The following is a 19461-nucleotide window of genomic DNA, read 5'->3' as shown; positions in this document are numbered from 1 at the left end:
AAAGCCTAGAATGTTCCTTTTTTTGTCCTTTTGTATTTTCAGCTCTATAAATATATCATCACTCAAAAATCAATAAAGTTCAAAACCTCAATGCAGCTAAACCGTAATGCTGAGTTTGTAAAAAAAATGTTTTATTCTATTCTTGGGAATCCTGTTGTTGGAGACGCACGGTTTCTTTGCGCAACACTAACATCACTATTTCTAATAATACACCTGATAAGAGCTTTACAGACTGGAATACAAGATTCAAAGGGAATTAGAAATGAGTGTCTAATGGATAAGCTACAGTATGGAATAACCTATGGCAATGGCAGACTGATTTGCACAGTGGTGTCTGTGTTTCACTAGTAACAGTGAGCTAGCACATGCGACTGCAGTGTTTTGTAGTCTTCTCATGAAAACAGGAGAAGGCCTTGCTTGCACACACTTGCCCTTTGAGTCAAACAACATGCCCGTGCCAAGTGCCATTTCGATCACAGTGGCACTGTTGCGAGAACAAAATGGTGCCAGAGAAAAACCCAATTTTACCAAGGTGCCAAATCGTATCAGGACATTTTTTTACATTAATGGCATTTGGCAGACGCTCTTATCCAGAGCGACGTACAACGACGGAGCATTTGCCTCAAACATTTGCCTAAAACTGAAATAAGACCTCAATAGAAAACAAGTGATTAATAAGAAATGAAACAGAGTCAGCAGTTTATCATGAAACAAAATGTTGGATGAAGGAAGTCATGGTGCTACTATTTGAGAAGATAAAAGTGTAGCTGAAGCCAGCAATTAAGTGAAATCTGATCAGTTAAAGCATACTAAACTGGAAACAATTAATATTTTAAGATTTGCTCTTAGTGCTTATCAATGAAAATAGAAAAATTTAATACGACTTAAAGCAATAAACCCTTATCATTGGCACACTACTGCCTATCAGCCATTCATACTTCATTAAAACATTTTTACCACTTGTTTGGGATCATCATACAAATTAGAATTGAATATTGTCTTAACCATTTCCACTTTGCCCCCCTAGAGGGCAATTTCCACCTATTTCGTGCTGGTTCTTTAACAGTGTCAATATCTCAAACTATTTACTGCACACACAAGGCTGGAGACGTAAATTGAAGGAGAGGCTTGTACCACTCATGCATTTGAGACCGAACAAATTTATGTCAGAGCATACACATACAGTGTACACAAAATATAACCACAAAAATACAAAAAAGCCTAACCCTAACCATAACCCTTATGTTTTATAGTTTAGCATCGAATATCTAATATAGCATTGGTGCACATATGGTTTGGGGCATTGATGACAATGGCTGAACGAATTACGAAATAAACTTCAATTTTAGTTAGAAAACGGCTTCATAACCAGGTAGGATATTTGATTCCTTAAATAAATCTGTATCGAATAATTCGCAAAAACAATCTTATATTTCTACCAAACCGGAAATATGGGAAATATAAGTGAGCTAAGAAACAAAAAACCAATGTGTTTATTGATGCTTCTGAATTGTATATTTTTGTTCTTATATTAGAACATGACTTTTTGACGTAGAGAAACGGTATCAAGGATTGCTAGAATATGCCTTCTATTGCCTGTGTCTGTGGTGAGGGGGAGACTAGGGTTTTATTGCCCTGCTTTGCAAACAAGAGGCTGATAAGAATCTAAACTGCTGTTCTCGCTAGCAATCTGGCATCACCGCTTTGCTGTGTTATTACCTCACATTTTTTCTATTCTAGAAATATGAACACAACAATAATTTCAGACATCTACGACTCAACCACATGGGGTGAAGTGGATAGGGTTAAATGACAGAAAGAAATGTGTGTAATGCTAGTGTTAATGCGTCATCATTCTGCAGAAACCCAGAGGAGAGTAGAGATGAATTTCGCCATTATGAGCAGAACCTTGTGGGCTTCAGAGTACAAGCTCGTTGCCTGGATTCAATCAATATTCATCCTTAACCTTGACCCTGTTCCATCTCGAAAAAAACATGTCAGTTTTTCTTATTTGCTTAACTGTACAAGGCAGGATCAAATCTGCTTCCTCTGTGACCCCATTTCATAAAATGCATTTTTTATTTACATTACATTACATTACATTATTGGCATTTGGCAGACGCTCTTATCCAGAGCGACGTACAAGATGCTGTGCGCGCAATTGGGAGTAACTTGAACGCATATTTTTAATAACCTAGCTGTGTAAATATTAACATCAGTTTTAAAAAAGCCCAGCATGTTTCACTGAACTATAACACCCGCCAACAAAGGTTGTTTCTAAGGTCTCATTCTTTCTATGCAATTCTCAATTTTGCATTTTGCTGTATTTTTTGTGCTTGTTTTTAATTGTTTATTTTCCCTGCATATCTATCTAAAACATAACCTACAATGGATATTTAATAGCATAATTTAAGTCTGATTTGATAGCACCTAAATCCTCATTAGGGGCTCATTGCTAAGGGATTGGTTTAGCTGTGGCAGAACACATTTAACTAGTGAGCGAATATATTTTAAGGGCTGACCACATCCTCATTGTGGGTTGGTACATGATACAGACAACAGGACTCATTTCCTACTTGGTACGGGTTCAAAGCCTTTCACACAAATAGTACAGGGAATACAAAAAGGGAAACAGTCCAAAGTTCACAGTGTGAGTGTGTGTGTGTGTGTGTGAGTGTGTGAATATGCATGTATGTGACATGAGGGTGAGAATGTACTTATATATACTGTGTGTGTGTGTATGTGTGTTTGTGTGTGTGAGTGGGTGCATGTGTGTGTTAGTGTGAATGTGTGTGCAGGAGCAAGTGAGGGAAGAGGGATTGTGAGTTACTGTAGGCCCCCAGCGGACAGAATGTTAGTCGGTCACTAAGGAATGCACCCAAGACATTTAGCAGCTGTTGGGAGTGAAAACATGGCTGTCCCGGGAACGGACATCGGCAGCCAAATATGTCACCCTCCGCCTTTCTGCTCGGACGGGCTCCAGGAGCCAGAGTGCACTCCGGAGCCCAAACAACAGGGCACACAGAGACAGAAACCGTCTGCTGATTTAAAGGCAAGCTGGAAGGCACCAGAAAATGTGCTTCTAACATCCAGCAAATGTGCTAAGTGCTAATGGGTTTGAGTGCACTAACGGCCAAAAAGAAGCACTTCGTAATACAGTGAAGGTGACAAAGCTGAATTACCCTTAATTGTTCTACTCCAGAGTGATGGATGTACTCCCCACATTCTGTAACACTACTTAAAGGCCTGGCTCCTTCCTATGTCGAGATCACTATGGTACCTCTCCAAAGTTAGAGGTCTTAAATCAAACCCAAGAGCCGTGCTCGACTGCTCATGTCCTACTACAAGTCTCAATGCTTGTCGGTTTCACTTTGCGAGGGCATAAATAGTCTCGGCCCAATGCGAATAGCACGTGGCGCTCTCTGGTTCCAACCGTATTTTGGGGGGTCAAATCAGGTTGTCCGTAGTCCTTGGTCAGCTACTTGACCACTCTGAAATCAGGAGGGGGATCAGCGGAACCAGCCCTGTCTGGATCAGCCTCGACCACTGTCAGAGCAGCGGCATACCCCATCACGGCTTCATCCTGGTCCCACCCTTTCAATTCCGTTTGACCCAGACCTGGAGAATTAAGTGGCTTCCCCCAGTGCCTGAGAAGGGGGTATCTGGCTCTGATTTTGCATTGTTTTACATTTTTTTTATCAAATTACCAAAATAAAATCCTTTCTTGCATGAGCTAGAGATGATGAATTGGCGATGAGACAGATGTGACACTAACCTTTCCACAAACAACAGCCAGCCATCATGGGTTGAACAGATCAAGCAGGATTTACAAGCACAAGGCTCCACTACAGATAACGGATAACTGGTAACAGATGCAGAGCGAGTCCATCCTGACTGAAAAGCAGGCCCAAGCTGAGACTAATGCAAGGCTAAAATAGCACACTGTTATTGCAAAATCAATTTTAGCGTTCGTCCCAACTGCAATAAAACAGCTCTCCTAATGAGGTCTCCCGTACCTCTGCAGGAAATTGCTGATTCATAATTACCTCATCCACCGTTAAGTCATTCTGAATGTCTTTCATATATCATATATTTCAAGAGAAAGGAGACGGATACAGAGAAGGGAGGGGAAGAATACAATGTAATATTTCCTTTAACTGGATGTGTCATTCCTTAATGCGTGTGCAAAATGTACATTGATACCTATTACATATGTTACAACGTTCTTGGAGAATACAGTGCACAAACCGTACATAGAAAACGTAACCCAGGGACTGACATGAACAGACACAGTGTTCTTGCTGTCATCCTCTACCCCACAATTTAATCACCACTGACTTTTATATGGACAGCTAACAGCAGCTATTTCCTGACCCCAACCTTTGAATGACTTCTTCAGAAATAAATTACTATTAAAATGCTTACCTTCAGAACCTGAGACAGAGCTAGCCCATGCTCATTTTCATTAACGTCGTTTCGTTCTGATTGCATTCAAGTCTAGTTCAATAATAATACATTCACTCTGAATACGTTTTAATTGACTCACTCTTAGAAATCAAGCTTTTAATGATGGCTAATTAGCTAGCAGGAGACATCAATATACAGCATTTATCTTCACTGTGGTGATCAGTTGTTTATCTAGTTGTAAAAGTAATAGAACGAAACATTCTGCAAATACAGTTGGGGTTTCCTAATAGGAGGCTGTTGGCCACAAAAACATAACAATGCATAAAAACATTGGTTGTGATCATATACAGTGCCGTATATAGGTCATATAGAGATTTGAATGCATCATATCCTGAAGCAGCATCAGGTGTACCTCAAGGGAATGCAAATGAAAACGCTAACACGAAAGTAAATTAAATTAAATATCACCAAAGTGAGAGCTTAGCTTAAAATGAAAGTGTATGCATTTTTAGCACGCGCTGTACAAAAAATAGCTGTAATAAAATAATGTGGCGACGGTTTGTGTCAGGTGTCAGGCAGAAGAGCTACTGCTAATAGCCACATTGAACGCAGTGTATGATCTGACCTGGATCAATGGGAGCAAGGCCACAATGGCTGCTCCAATCTACATTAGTACCTGCCAGTGAGAAACACTATTAGAGTCTGTTTTAAGTGCTCTTTATATGTAGATTTTCTGCACTTCTTAAAGACCAAACCCCAATCATCCAGCCTCTAATGCCGGACATGGAATTACGGAAGGGCACAAAAGGAGAGAGCATTTGAACTTTTTACTTTCCACTGAGGATGTCAGCCAGGTCAACGAGAGAGAATGCACAGACAATGGCCTATCAGACGGGAAATGCAATAAAACAGCCTCTCCACCCAAACACAGAGCGCGCTTTTGGAAAGACAAGAGCGTCAAGAGTTCAAAACATGCCACGGAAGGAATTTCCAATGAGTCACACACTTGAAGCAAATATGTCAAATGTCTGCAGTAGCGTGGTCCAAGAGACGGTTGGGTGTTTTGAGTCCCACTGCACGACACGGTTTTCTGAGGCTCTGGTGTACGGCATGTAGAGATAACTGAAGGATTACATACGCAATGAGAAATGTAAGCAGGCATTGAGATAACAGCAACATCAGTAGTTAAAACCTAATCAGTCACTGGGGGATGCAAGCAAATACATACTTTATGGATGCACATAGCATTGAAAAAACCTATTCACTTTTTTCCAGGCACTTTTTTTAATCAGATGATATTAATCTGAAAACAAGGCTATTGCTTGATAGCACCTTGATAGCACAAGGAAAAGAGCTAATCTTAATTAATACAAAACATTAGAAAGTGAGATGAATCCTAATGCACCGTCTGGGAAGCTGCGGGCTTAATTTTTCATGTTATTTATTAATTTATTGCATCGAACCCGAGGCGATCGGTTGGAGGTAGGATAACAACAAACAAGGTAGCAATACATTAATTGAATATGCATACATTTATCAGAAAAGGCTGTTGAAATTATATTTTTTGTTGAATAAATAAATAAATAAATAAATACATTAAATAATTAATTAATTAATTAATTAATTAATAAAGACATTGACATTTCTACTGTCACACATACACACACCATCATCATCTTCCACCTGACTAACTTAAGAGTAGCTACGCAGCACTGACGCGAGCAGGACTGCGCTTCGACAGAAAGCACGAGACTCGGCTGAGTGACTATGAATAGACAAACGAGAATGCTTTTGGTCACAAGGTGATGCCCGTCTAAATATGTCGAGTCAAATAAACTGTGACTTAAAATAAACTCGCTCGTTTACCTTCGCGCGGCGCCACCTGCTGCACTTGCATCTGGGAATCCCGGAGAAACTTAGCTTATTCAGTACATGAAGACATCTGCATGCGTCCTAAGTCATTCATCCGGCGCGAAAGGCAGCTGCTCTCGCCTATCAATGAAAGCTGCTGCAAAACAAGAGTCTTGCTGGCTAATGAAATGCAATTGCAAACGACAGAAGAGCCAATTCCGACTATTAAGTTATTTAAGGAATAAATCACCTCGCTATGAAAATGCTAGCCGGACTGGTTATTGTACTGTTCATCCCACGATATTCAGATAGGTGATCAAATCGATCCCACACATTTAAAACATTTGAAAAGGATTTGCAACAAAGTGGCACAGTTAAACACCGGGAAAAATAACATACCGTCAAAGTCTCCTTAGGATATCGCAGTATTTCAATCAGGCACCCACGTTCACACGTTTCTTCAGTAACATTCGTTTAATGTTATTCTCCATATCGGTGTGAAAAAGTGTAAAGAAAAACAAAATTAGCGAAACTTCCTGGTCCTTTCTTCAGCCGCAATTAGTACGGTTCTGTTCACTGTATGGGTTTCATTTTCTAGAATGCCTTAGAATAGCTTGAAGCTTCTCCCCTCTTCTCAGAGTGGATGTTCGGTGGTTCTGTGTCTAAACACGCTCTCTCTCAGTGATATTACAACAAGGAGGGGGGGAAGGGGTGGAGGTAGCCGAGGAAGAGGGAGAGGGAGGGGGCGGCCGGGGTGGGAAGGACATCAGCCGCAAACCAGGCAGACCGTACCCAAGTGCTCACGCACTTTTTCGAGAGCGCCGAATGAAACGGTCGCCCATGACTATCATTGTTTCATTAACTGGAGGACGATCAGCGGAACCACCACTGTCTGGATCAGGCTTCAACGTTTCCTCGCGACATAGCCTATTTATTAACGCATACATGTAGAACACTGCTGATTTAATTTCCCCTGTAATCAAAAATAAAGAATGGGTCTCACCTGCCAATGCGATTTTCACGTGGTTCCTTTGGGGAACATGTCCAGTGTCAGTAAAATGCCCAGTGTTAAATTAACTCTCGCAGTGTATATATGATCCCTATTGGATAATAGATAATAGCAATAGAGCCCGCTGAATTACCATTACGCAGTTACTGTGCATGCAAAAATAAATGTTCAGTCCTTCTCATGCTTTGGAATCCTAAATACGGATGACAGGTGCATTATGAACGCATCATTGTGGATAAGTAAATAACTATCTGATCTGCACTGTACAAGTGTTCGTGCAGTAAACCTCTTCATACAGACTTTCGCTTCCTCACCCCATGTGTACTCTCCACTCAGCTGTGCCTGACCTCACATTTCAGCCGTTTAGAGTGGAGACGGGGAAACGCGGCAAATTTTCCTTCAATTCCCCAGGCGAGCCACGCGTCCACACGACGTTGTGGTGAGTTCAAATACATTTTTTACAGCACGGTTTCCTTAAGTCATTACGAGTCAGTGTTGCTGTTTTTCTAATAAGACTGTATGTAATCAGAAGGCTTACATTTTCATCAAGGTGAAACTGCAGTGCAATTTATGTTATTTTCGTTTCAGAGTCAATACCACTGATTCGAAACTAATTTGTTGGGCTCAATCCAAGATAGTAGAGTGAATAAGAACATTTAATTACTATTCCTCCATTCTCCTCCCTCAGTACTTCATTTATTAGCCTAAAGCTCACATTTCCAAAATATTATGCAATTGGGCCTTGAGCAAATACTGATAAATCCATGCTACCATGAAACTACTGCTTCCATCAATTAAAATACTCTTCTTTCTAGACGTTTGGTAACTTATTTTCACTCCCCAGTGTGTTTGAGAGGAGCCCAAGGCTATGTTTGAAACTGCATACTTAGCATACTGGATACTACTCGTAGCCTACTACATTTCAATGAAAATCAGCCTGAAATTTAGGACCAGTAGTATGCTAGTATGCGGTTTCGAACACAGCCCAAGACTTCAACATGTTCGGTGCCTGCGTCAAAGCCTTTGCAGCCACACACGCCTTAACGTAATGCATTTGACATTTAATGACATACATGTCAGGAACCAAGACAGAGGAACCAAACGCAGACTCAGGGATAACGCGAAATGGGCAGGCTTTATTAACAAAGGGCAGGCCAAGAACATAATCCAAAAACAGGAAATGGTCAAAATCCAGGCAGACAGGTGCATGCAGGGCAATCAGAAGTGTAATGATAAACAGGCAGAGTACAAACACTGGTAGGCAGTCCAAGCAAGTGAAGGTCCAAATACAAAATACAGAACACAGAGTCAAAAAACAGGAAATCCCAAACAGAACAGATACCACAAAGGTGACAGAACGGGGATGTGGAGGCTAGACTCCATCAGTGCTTTTCCTGTACCTGATTCTGTTCTTGTAAAGACAAACTAGCAACAAGAACTGAAAAAGGACAGGCTTAAATGCAAAACTAACAAGCACACAACAAGCAACAAGTGAGACGAATGACAAGAGACAAAAAAGAAATACATATAAGGACTGGAGGGCGGAGACACAGGTGAAAAGAATGAACAGGCACATAAGACACAAAATGCAAAGGAAACAAAATAATGGAAGGAAAGGTAATGAATACGTGGGAAACACAATGGCAAAAGGGCACGGACGTGTAAATACAGAGCCACTCTTGGCGCAGGCTCATCGTTTTGAGCGTTTCAAATCGGAATAGTAATAGGGGAAGGCATTTGTTTTTTATTTTTCGGAGAAAGGATGGTAATTCATCAAACAGTCGGTTACCTCTAAAATGTTTCCCTGCAGAATGTTACATTGAATGGTCTTCATTTGATGTGCCCTTTTGTCTTTTGACGGATTTTGTTCTCCAAATATTCAGCAAAAATAATTAATGTGAAAATCCATGAGCCTTAATAAAGGAAGTGAGATGATAGGAGGACAATGGCCCTCTGGTAGCAAGCGTACTGTTTTGTATAGATGCCGCTTCTTGCTTTAATTCAAGTGAAGACAATGGAGTCTATAATGTGTGACCACATATCCGGCTGTGAATCTTTTGTCCGATGCACTTATTTTTCCTGACAGACAACAGCCAAGGTCAGTGCAGTTGGAGGAAAGGGCTAGCGAATGGCTTCGTCCATCATAACTCAGCTCAGATTAATAGCCATAATTGTGCCCATTCACAAAGCAGATTGGGGATCTCCATAGTTACGAGCCCTTTCTGAAATTATGATATAACTACTCTCTCAAGGTAAATGGCCCTTGCTGAACTGCGGAATGAGCGGGAGCTCTTTTGTGGATACAGCAGTGTATTAAATAACGCAGAGGAGCAGACACATGGATTTTGCCCGTGCTCAGGGGACGGTAAACAGACAGACTGAGGCACTTGTGTCCCGGTCCCTAATACAGAACGCTAAAAATGGAACATGCACTGGGAGGTGGAAATGTAAATGAAAACTGCTGGGACCTGGACATTGGCCAGGCAATTTCAGAAGAGGATACGCATTATTATAGAGGGACCATACTGAAGTAATTCTGCATAAGGAGGGAATGAGGGAATTTATGATATTCATAACCGCGTGTGGGCTGCACGCTCCATTACAATGTGTACACATAGCCCCAGTGTGATGACATGCAGGTGGAGCACAAGACCGAGAGGAGAGAGGAGGTGTTGAGTGCAAACGGGAAGAGACGGATAGAAGCGGAGTTATGTACATCATTAGATGGCCTGGTTCGCGTGAATACCACCATTTCCTACTCTCTGGATGGTTTTAATAATTAGTACAAGTTGGAGGTGTCATTTTAAAAGAAATGAAATTTAAAACATCCATATCCACAAAGGTTTCAGTTCATATTCTTCATATTAATAATAATAATAATAATAATAATAATAATAATAAACAATGAAGTGCACACGAATGTAAACTATAATGTTCACACTGCCATTGAAAAGACCACATCACCACCATACTCTGAAACTTCATCTGTGCAGTACACTTTTTCGAGAAGTAGTCTCATTTTGGTTTGTAGCCCCACACCAACTTGTAGAAGACTGCTTTGTACAGAACCTGTGAAATACAGTAAGGAGGAAGTTGGCCTGGAGTGATGAACTGACAAAACCAACACGGTGATGCATATAAGACAGAGGCGTGGGAAAACACAGCACAGTTTCTCTTTTGGCTAACAAAACGTTCAGAATTGTTCTTAGCATTATTTGCAGTGGTCCTGGATATTTGTGAAAACTAGTGATAAATTCAGAGTCATAACTTTACATTACTTCACTAAGTACACTCAGTGAGCACTTTATTAGGTATTTATTAGACTTATTTATTTATTTTTTTGCTGCTGTATCATGTCTAGTGGTAGATAGAGAGAACAGACAACATTCCTATGGTTTGCTATATCAAATAACACTCTTTCTCTCAAAGCCATCTGACAAGCAGGTACATCATCAGTGAAGACAAGTGAGCTGGTAACTGTGGCAAGCATACATGCCAAAACCTAAACACCCCTACCCCCATTCAGAGGAAGTGGCATCCTTTGGATTTTGGGCAGTTCCTTTTGGCCACGCTTTGCTCTTGCCATCACTCTGATACAAGTGAATTTTGTCAAATCTGTCGACAAGACCCATTTCAGAATTCCTAAGGTTTGGCCTATGTCTAATTTTTTTCTACTTAATTTCTTAGCCTCACAATGATCTTGACCTTCACTGGCAACTCTGGTCCTGCCAATAACAGATTCCAAAAGCAATAAAAGGTCTAGAATCAAGGCTCAACACTGAAAGCACTGTTATACTATGAAGGAACACACCTGTCTCATTGAAAACACCTGTGAAGCCATTTGTATTAATAAAGCCCCCCCAAGCCCCCAAGCCCACTCCCATTACTTACTCCATACCATACTTATCGTTATTATTATTATTGTATATTATTATTATTACTATTATCATCTAGTTCATTGTTCATAAATAATATGCTGATATGTGGTCATGCCACATTTGAATTTAGAGAGAGAGAGAGAGAGAGAGAGAGAGAGAGAAATGAGAGATTTTGTTCTAAAATGAATAACACGATGAAGAAGCTGTGTGCCATTTGATTAGTCAGACCCTTGGCGGCATGCTTGTTAATCAAGGAAAATTAATGAAAATAGGTTGAGACCAACGATCAGTTTAAATTGCACCCTGCCAATTTTTCAGCCCAGCATCCTCCACTGTTTGTGATAGCCATGATGCTAACGCAGTGCACTTCCTATGGAAGTGAACAACAGCCTGTTGAAGGAGCCTTATTTTCAGTGTGACTGCCGACCGCATTGTATAGCCTGTCTGCACCAGCCCACTCTGTCTTCAGCAGCGCACTGAGTAACCTTGGGACCCAGCACATATTGTTACGCTGCTATCAGATGTACCAGATGAGAGAAAAGTGTAAAAAGGATAAATAATTTAATAAGATTACCCTAATGTGATATTCTGAAAACTCGACACGATTACTGTTATTCCATCTCTCACTAAAAGCTTTGTTGATGATTTGATTGCTTTAGTCCAAATATTTTGAACAAATATGACACAAGCATTCTTGTAGTAGCCAGCTTGTTATAAGGAGGTGGTGGCACAGTACATTTTAAGCCCTGTCAGTTTTCAACCACCACCTCCCAGCATGCATTTGGTTTGGCTTTGTCTTGAGACAACACGGAATAGAGAGACACACACACCAAGGAGCCGTGATTGATTGCTTTCAGATGACCTGACACCTCCTGCAGACCATCTTTCTGGAACAATCCACAGTCATGCCCACACACATATCTTATCATTGCCAGCTACAACCGTGAAGGAAGTGCTACAATACATACACCCCAGGATATCTATAGGCGGAAATGTAGTACTGACAAAAACTGAACTAAAACTCACAAGGTCCAAAGATTCAGTTGGCATCTGCTTTTAGCTTTCCTCTTGTGTATCAGAGCTCAGAGTATTGTCTGCCATCTTTCTCACAGCAAGAGGGCTTTGTATGTCATTAAGATTAAACTGTATAAAAATGCTTTTGTATAAAATATTAATAATATATTAATGTATATTATAATTGGTACATTTATTTTACTATTTAACCATGAAGGTCAATGAACTCCTGGTGATAAATGCCCAGCTCAATGCAGACTTTACTGGTAAACAATTCTTGTATTATTCCATCAGTTGTGGCCTGGTCATTGAAAATGATCTGAATAAACCTATAACATACACTCACAGAGCACTTTATTAGGTAGTCATTAGACTTATTTTTATAAACTTCTACTGCTGTAGCCTACTCAGAGTTATGATGCATTGTGTGTTCAGAGATGCTCTTCTGCATACCACTGTTGTAATGTGTGGTTATTTACGTTACTGTCTCCTTCCTGTCAGGATTGACCAGTCTGACCATTCTCCTCTGACGTTTCTCATTAACAAGGCGTTTCTGTCTGCAGGACTGCTGCTCACTGGATTTTTATTTTTTTTCACCATTCCTTGCAAACTGTAGAGGCTAGTGTGCGTGAAAATCCCAGGAGGTGAGCAGTTTCTGAGATATTCAAACCACCCTGTTTGCCACAATCATTCCATCAATTGTGGGTGGCCTGTAGTGTAGTGGTTAAGGTGCATGACTGGGACCCACAAGGTCGGTGGTTCGATCCCCGGTGTAGCTACAATAAGATCCATACAATCGTTGGGCCCTTGAGCAAGGCCCTTAACCCTGCATTGCTCCAGGGTAGGATTGTCTCCTGCTTAGTCTGTTCAACTGTATGTCGCTCTGGATCAAATTTCTTCCCCATTCTAACCCATATCTACATGATTGTATGCATTGCACTGCTGCTACATAATTGGCTGATTAGATAATCGCTTGAATAAGTAGGTGTAATAAAGTAAAAATTGTATAAAGTGCTCGGTGAATGTTTTATGTTATATGCAATTCTTTTGTATTGATATTTTCTACTCTATCGATATTTTTACTTCTAGAAAGCTTGAAGGGATATTACTATTTCTACATTTCTAGTTATTCATAATGAACAGTATGACAAACATTTTTAGAGGCATGAGCTCAAAAAATGTTGGCAAAAAATGTTTTTGCAATTGCAAATTGTTGAAATTTCTAAATCAAATCAACATTCACATCCTGGCACAGCCAAATCAAATTAGATGTGGATTGATGCTTTTCGGAGCTTATTCCCACAGTGCTTCCCATGCATCAGGTATAGATGCATCTTAAACACATACCAACCTTAAATCTGGCAGTTTTGCCCTTGAGCAAAGCTTCATCATCTGAACCACGTCGGTGAACATGCAGGTTCATGAATGGGTGATGTGTAAAAATAGAAACGTTATTTAAGCCTCCCAGGAAGACGGTCTGCTTAGAAAATCAATAGTAATAATGCTACTCTGTGTCTGTACTGATGAACGTGTGTAAGTACACTTTCAGCACAAAGGCCAGGTGCCTAAAAAAACACAACATAATATCATTCACTGAGTGCAATATTCTGGATATGCCCAGTGCCTGCTGACCAAGGGACAAAAACAAGACACAGTGCAAGATAAATTAAATATTCTCTGCCCTTCTCTGCTCTTCTATTGAACACATTTATAAAATAAAAAAGATAGATTCAAGAGAGTCTAGACCCATTTTTATTGTCAAAGTGATAGATATGCAAAGATAAGCCGTCTTTGGTTACCGTTTCATTCGGAGATGGAAATGATGGAAGACCCGTGTCAGTGACACCCAGAACATATTCATATTTCATATAAAAAATGGAAAATAAAAATATGCATGACAGAGAGGGTTTATAGTGCTCACTGGCCCTTGCAAGGGGCCTGTAGCGGCCTGTAGCATAGTGGTTAAGGTGCATTACTGGGACCTGCAAGGTCGGTGGTTCGACCATTAGCCACAATAAGATCCACACAGCCGTTGGGCCCTTGAGCAAGGCCCTTAACCCTGCATTGATCCAGAGGAATAGACTGCTTAGTCTATTCAACTGTACATCGTTCTGGATAAGAACGTCAGCCAAATGAGATGTAATGTAATGTTCCTGTATCCTCATACAGGTGCCCAATCTTTTTGTTGTTAGACAACATTTCAAACACGTTTGGTATTACTGTGCCTTAATGACGGGCTTCCTACAGTTAAATGAAATATCTGATTGACACTCTGTACACCGTAGGCTGCGCAACCAATCTAACACTAGATTCTGGACATATCTCACTGATTCAGTGTAATGGACTGAAAGGTGCTGTGTCTGCATTAATCCTCTCTCAGCCAACAGGATTTCCGCTCTGTTATATTAAAGCCATTAGTATTTCTGTCAACACGATGTTCCTTTGATGGATTCTACACACGCAGGGGTGCAGCTAATGAAAGACATGCAACATTTAATGATTATTTTTTTATATTTTGAAACAATTCCACATCTAGCCATATTAGCATTCAACATACCTTTTTTAAGTGTTATACTGCCGTTATAATATACAGTAAACAGTGCGGTACAAAAGTCTTCGATTTTTTTTTTTTTGGTCGTAGATTGAAAAAAAAAAAAAAACCTAATTTAACTTTCATTAAACATTCATTTTCCAAAAAAAGTAATGTCCCAGAGAAATGTTTGTATTTCAGGAAATAAAATAATAGACTATTCAGATGAAAAATTGATGGAGAGCCAGAAGCAAGCCAGACTGCCATCTCAGAGGTCTGCAGAAGAACTGTGACAAGCTCTCCAATATGTTTGGAACAACCTCCCACCCGATTCTCTTATAAAACCACAGGACAGTGTACCTAAGAGAATTGATGCAGCTATAAAGGTGGGAGGGTGGTCACAACAAATATTGATTTGATTTAGTTTACTGCTCTTCATAGCCAATTTCTCTAAATTTAGAAACTTTCATTTCATTATTTTTTTGAAAGTAGCTTTTCTTTATGGATTTTCTTTTTACATGTGCCTCAAGACTTTTGCGGAGTACTGAATGTTATTTTCCCCACCTGCCTGCCTGTCTGTCCGTAAGATGTGCTGTAAGATGTGCTGTAAGATGGCTCCTGTGGATGTGACGAGCACAGTCCCTGGCCTGCATCATTCTTCCAGTCTGAAGCTAATATGAAGTAATCACTGACAGGAACCATGGGCATTGCACTGCGTTACACTCAGCCACTGTACTGAATTACGGTCGAAGAAAATCAATTTTAATTTTACTTAAGGCAGACACGACCAGAATAAATCGCAAAGCTTTTGCATTAAATAATTGCAACGTCATGGTAAGTCAGATCATTTTGTGGTATAATTTATGATGGATTCCCTGGTCTTTACATAAACTACTAGTGCTCACAGGGCCTCGTTTCTGGTGAGAAGGAACCTGTGATGTTTTGATTCAGTCCATCTTTGTCCATAACCCTGCTGCACTGTTCAGCTGTAACGAACAGTAAACATTACAGGTGAAAATGTATGTTTATCATCCAAAAGTGCTTTCTTTATAAAAAAATTACTTACCTAAGTTGAAAAGTAATCTGCAATATTTAGAGGAATTATGCTTTTCATCACTCACAGATCACAGTTGCCTCAACTAATTTTTCATGAAAATTATTTTTAAAAGTTTTCTGTAAATTGCCTGGGTAAATAGAATATACAATGCTTTCATTTGTTTTTGTTTTTAATATTGTTCCGTTACGTTCTGACCATTTTGTCATTGTCAGGGTCGATTTCAATCAACTTGCTTGCTTGTAAATTTGCAAAAATAGAAAAACATAAACATCAGTATTAGGTCTACATTTTATACATTTAACACCCTTTAACACCCTCCACTCACACTGTTGGGTCAGTACTGGTGCAACCCATGCAGTGGAGGATTGAAACACGCTGGATTGGTCATTAATTTCCCTGTACTTGTACATCATGTTCATTAACCAGTGAAAAAGGTTTTGCATTGAAAATGTTTTGTTTTTAAATATTTTCCCAGTATTTTTAAACTGGGAATAGGTAGAGGAGGGTTAAGTCTGAGTTACTGTTAAATGCAACAACATTGTTTTTCCCATCATAATCATCTTCTGATGAGTTTAGAAATCAAAAACAGCAACTTGCCAAACTGCATTTGAGAAAAAAGTGAATGCATTTAATTGTAGTGCAAAATGATCAACATGTTTCAATACCTGCCCATGTTAGGGACCTGCAAAAATACAACCTTTTCAGAAAATCTTTATGCTCACAAATTATGGACAGATGTATGTTTGGCAATAATGATGGTGCAGTTGATGATACTACCAAATGATGATACTAAACTCTACATTCAACACAATACTGCCTAAATGGTTATATTAACTGAAGATCTGTGGCCTAAAATCAAACTACAAAAATGCACAGGTACAATCACTAATTTTATCTTTATCTTTACACACATTTTGAGCTGTCTTTCAATAAAATGGACAGATGGGCTAATAGTCATCTGAGGAATTCATTTTCCAACAAATATGATTGATCTCACAAGAGAGAACTTCAATGGAAAATTTAAGAGTAGGCAAGAAGATGCACCTGACACTTTCATAAATAATAATAACAGTAATAAACCCATTAGTAATTCCTCAGTTTACAAATATATGCCATTGCCTTACCCAGTGGATGATTTATTTAAAAAGTATACACAAATTGTTTTTCATTTCCTGTGGAACGTTAAACCTGACAAGATTGACAGAGCATACTTGTACGATGACTACAAATGTGGGGACTATTGAATCTAAAGGCACTTAACACTGAAGTCTCCTATTATTCTGAAACTTACTCTGAATCCGCAGTGGTTTTCAGCAAAGCTATTTCTGCCTGCTCATCCTTTCAGTCAAGCCTTTAGCCATAGCTGCAGATGACTGCTTCACAATTTTCATTGCTAAAGAGAAATGCATTCCCGCACTTAACAGGCTCTTGAGAGGATGCAATCGTTAACAGACCAATATCATCACTATGAAACCACTCAAGAGGTTCAAACCCAAATATTATGGTACAATAGAAATGCATTTATCAACGAGCGACCCACTTTTTTTGGTTTAATGCAAGAAGAAAGTTCTAGAAATCGTTCTTTGTGCTTCTTTTTCTCAGTAAACACATTTCTTTCTTTTTAAAAAAGAGTGGATTGCAAAACACAGTGTGTGGGTTTGGAGTTTGGCTCAAGAGAGTCATGTTTCAGAGTGGCTTTAGAGAGATTTGATTTAAAATAAATAAAATAATGAAGTTCTGCTGGGCTTTTCACAACATGCCCTGTATTTTCACGGATATTATTCATGTATGAAGCTGCACATATCCAGCAGTGCTTCTAGCTGAGGTGTGCTCTCAGAGGTACAAAAACAGAGTTGAACCTGCAACCCTCTCTGCAGGAGTCCAGTTCTGTGACTCAGTAGAACAGCGTTACTCAACTCCACGTCCTGCGGGCCGCAGTGTCTGCAGGTATCTGCAGCACTACACCACCTGATTTCACTAATTATTTTACCTGCTTGGTTCAGATAATGAGCTCATTAGTGAAGTATCAGGTGGTGTAGCACACAGTTGAAGCAAATGTCTGCAGACACTGCGGCCCGCAGGACGTGGAGTTGAGTAGCGCTGCAGTAGAGAATGTTGACCCAGGCAGGGAAGGGGTGATCTCAGCCTCATCACCCAAGTGATGAGGTCCCAAGTGTAGTTCTGTCAATCGGAGGCAATCTGGTGCTTCACCGCTGACAAACCCCCGGGCATCAATGGAGCTGTTGCAGAAGCCATCTTCAGATCCTCTCCATGCCCACCGACACAGGCAGATGAGAGAACTGCCAGAGAAAGAATTCATCCAAGCTCAAGAAAGTAGGGCGCAGGGTTGACACCGTGTTGCCATGACGCCACGGAGTAACTGCCATTGTGCTCTGCTTTTCCCACAATGCAAGGCCACTGTTCTCCTCCACACAATGGCCCTCTGTGAGATGATGTCACTGGAATTATGGGCTGGGACTATCAAGGGATCTGGACGCAGAAATGCAGCTTCTATAAGGCTACGATCCACAAGATTTGTTGAACATGACAGGGTTAATCTATATATACAATCTACAAGTAATAACACTATGAGGTAGACCTGTACACCAGCTTGTCAATGCTAATATTTAATCAGCCAATCATGTGGCAGCAACTAAATGCATAAAAGCATGCAGACGTGGTCAAGAGGTTCAGCTGTTTTAGAGTTTGTAGAGAATGGTCTAGTGAGCTGCAGTTCTGTGGCCAGAAACACGTTATTAATAGAAGGGCCAGACAGACAGGAAGCTGACAGGAAGGTGATAGTAATACAAATAACCACACATTACAACAGTGGTTGAAAAGGCACATCTCATCTATGTGTCAAACCTCTAAGTGGATAAGCTACAGCAGCAGCAGACTTAAGTCTTAAAAATAAATATAGAAGTACCTAATAACGTGCCCTCTGATGGTATATGTTCTACATTTTCCTGATTTGAATCTCACAGTAAAACACAATAATGTGAAGAGCATTTACATTTGACGCATCACACTTTCGATTTACTGAATGTTCATATTTACATATCGTCTGTGTGCTTTGAGGTGTGAAATCCTCCCAGCCAACCCCCACCTTTTTTAAACCATGGCACTACATTACTTTTTATTTAGCAGACGCTTTCGTCCAAAGCGACGTACAAAACTACATATCAAGGTCATACAACAAAGAACTGAACACGTCAGATAAAGGTACAACCTTATCAACCATACCACGTCTGTAACAACCATACCAAGATGCAGAGCCAGCTGTTATAACAGCCATGAGGAAAAGAGGCTCCAGCACGCAGAGGGTACTGGTTAAAAAGCAGAACAGAAGAACTCTGTGGTAGAGATAGAGGGGATGAGTGACTGAGCAGTGTGTAAAAGCACAGGAACACAGTGGTAGAGAGAGGGGTTGAGTGATTGAGCAGTGTGTAAAAGCACAGGAACACTGTGCTAGAGAAAGGGGTTGAGTGATTGAGCAGTGTGTAAATGCACAGGAACACTGTGGTAGAGAGAGGGGATGAGTGGTTGAGCAGTGTGTAAATGCACAGGAACACTGTGGTAGAGATACAGGGGATGAGTGATTAAGCAGTGTGTAAATGCACAGGAACACTGTGGTAGAGAGAGGGGATGAGTGGTTGAGCAGTGTGTAAAAGCACAGGAACACTGGTAGAGATAGAGGGGATGAGTGATTAAGCAG

At 40.2% G+C, this 19461-nt stretch overlaps 1 protein-coding gene across 12 annotated transcripts in view; it reads right to left on the bottom strand.

Annotated features, from left to right (window-relative positions):
• LOC133118378 (carbohydrate sulfotransferase 15-like) overlaps positions 1 to 6905 on the bottom strand; it is a 53995-nt gene extending 47090 nt beyond the window's left edge. For 9 of the 12 annotated variants that reach the window (XM_061228315.1, XM_061228328.1, XM_061228316.1 and 6 more), the window contains exon 1: positions 6658 to 6905. The gene's annotated coding sequence lies outside the window, so the exon portion shown is untranslated. Of the gene's footprint in view, positions 1 to 6273; positions 6416 to 6657 lie in introns of all 12 variants that reach the window. The other 3 variants (XM_061228318.1, XM_061228324.1, XM_061228319.1) reach the window with 2 other exon arrangements.
• Between the last annotated feature and the right edge of the window lie 12556 nt (positions 6906 to 19461).

Source organism: Conger conger, chromosome 18 (assembly GCF_963514075.1).
Source record: "Conger conger chromosome 18, fConCon1.1, whole genome shotgun sequence".
In the NCBI taxonomy this organism is placed as follows: Eukaryota; Metazoa; Chordata; class Actinopteri; order Anguilliformes; family Congridae; genus Conger; species Conger conger.
The sequence above is the reverse complement of the archived record's forward strand: the minus strand, read 5'-3'. Positions and strand labels throughout refer to the sequence as shown.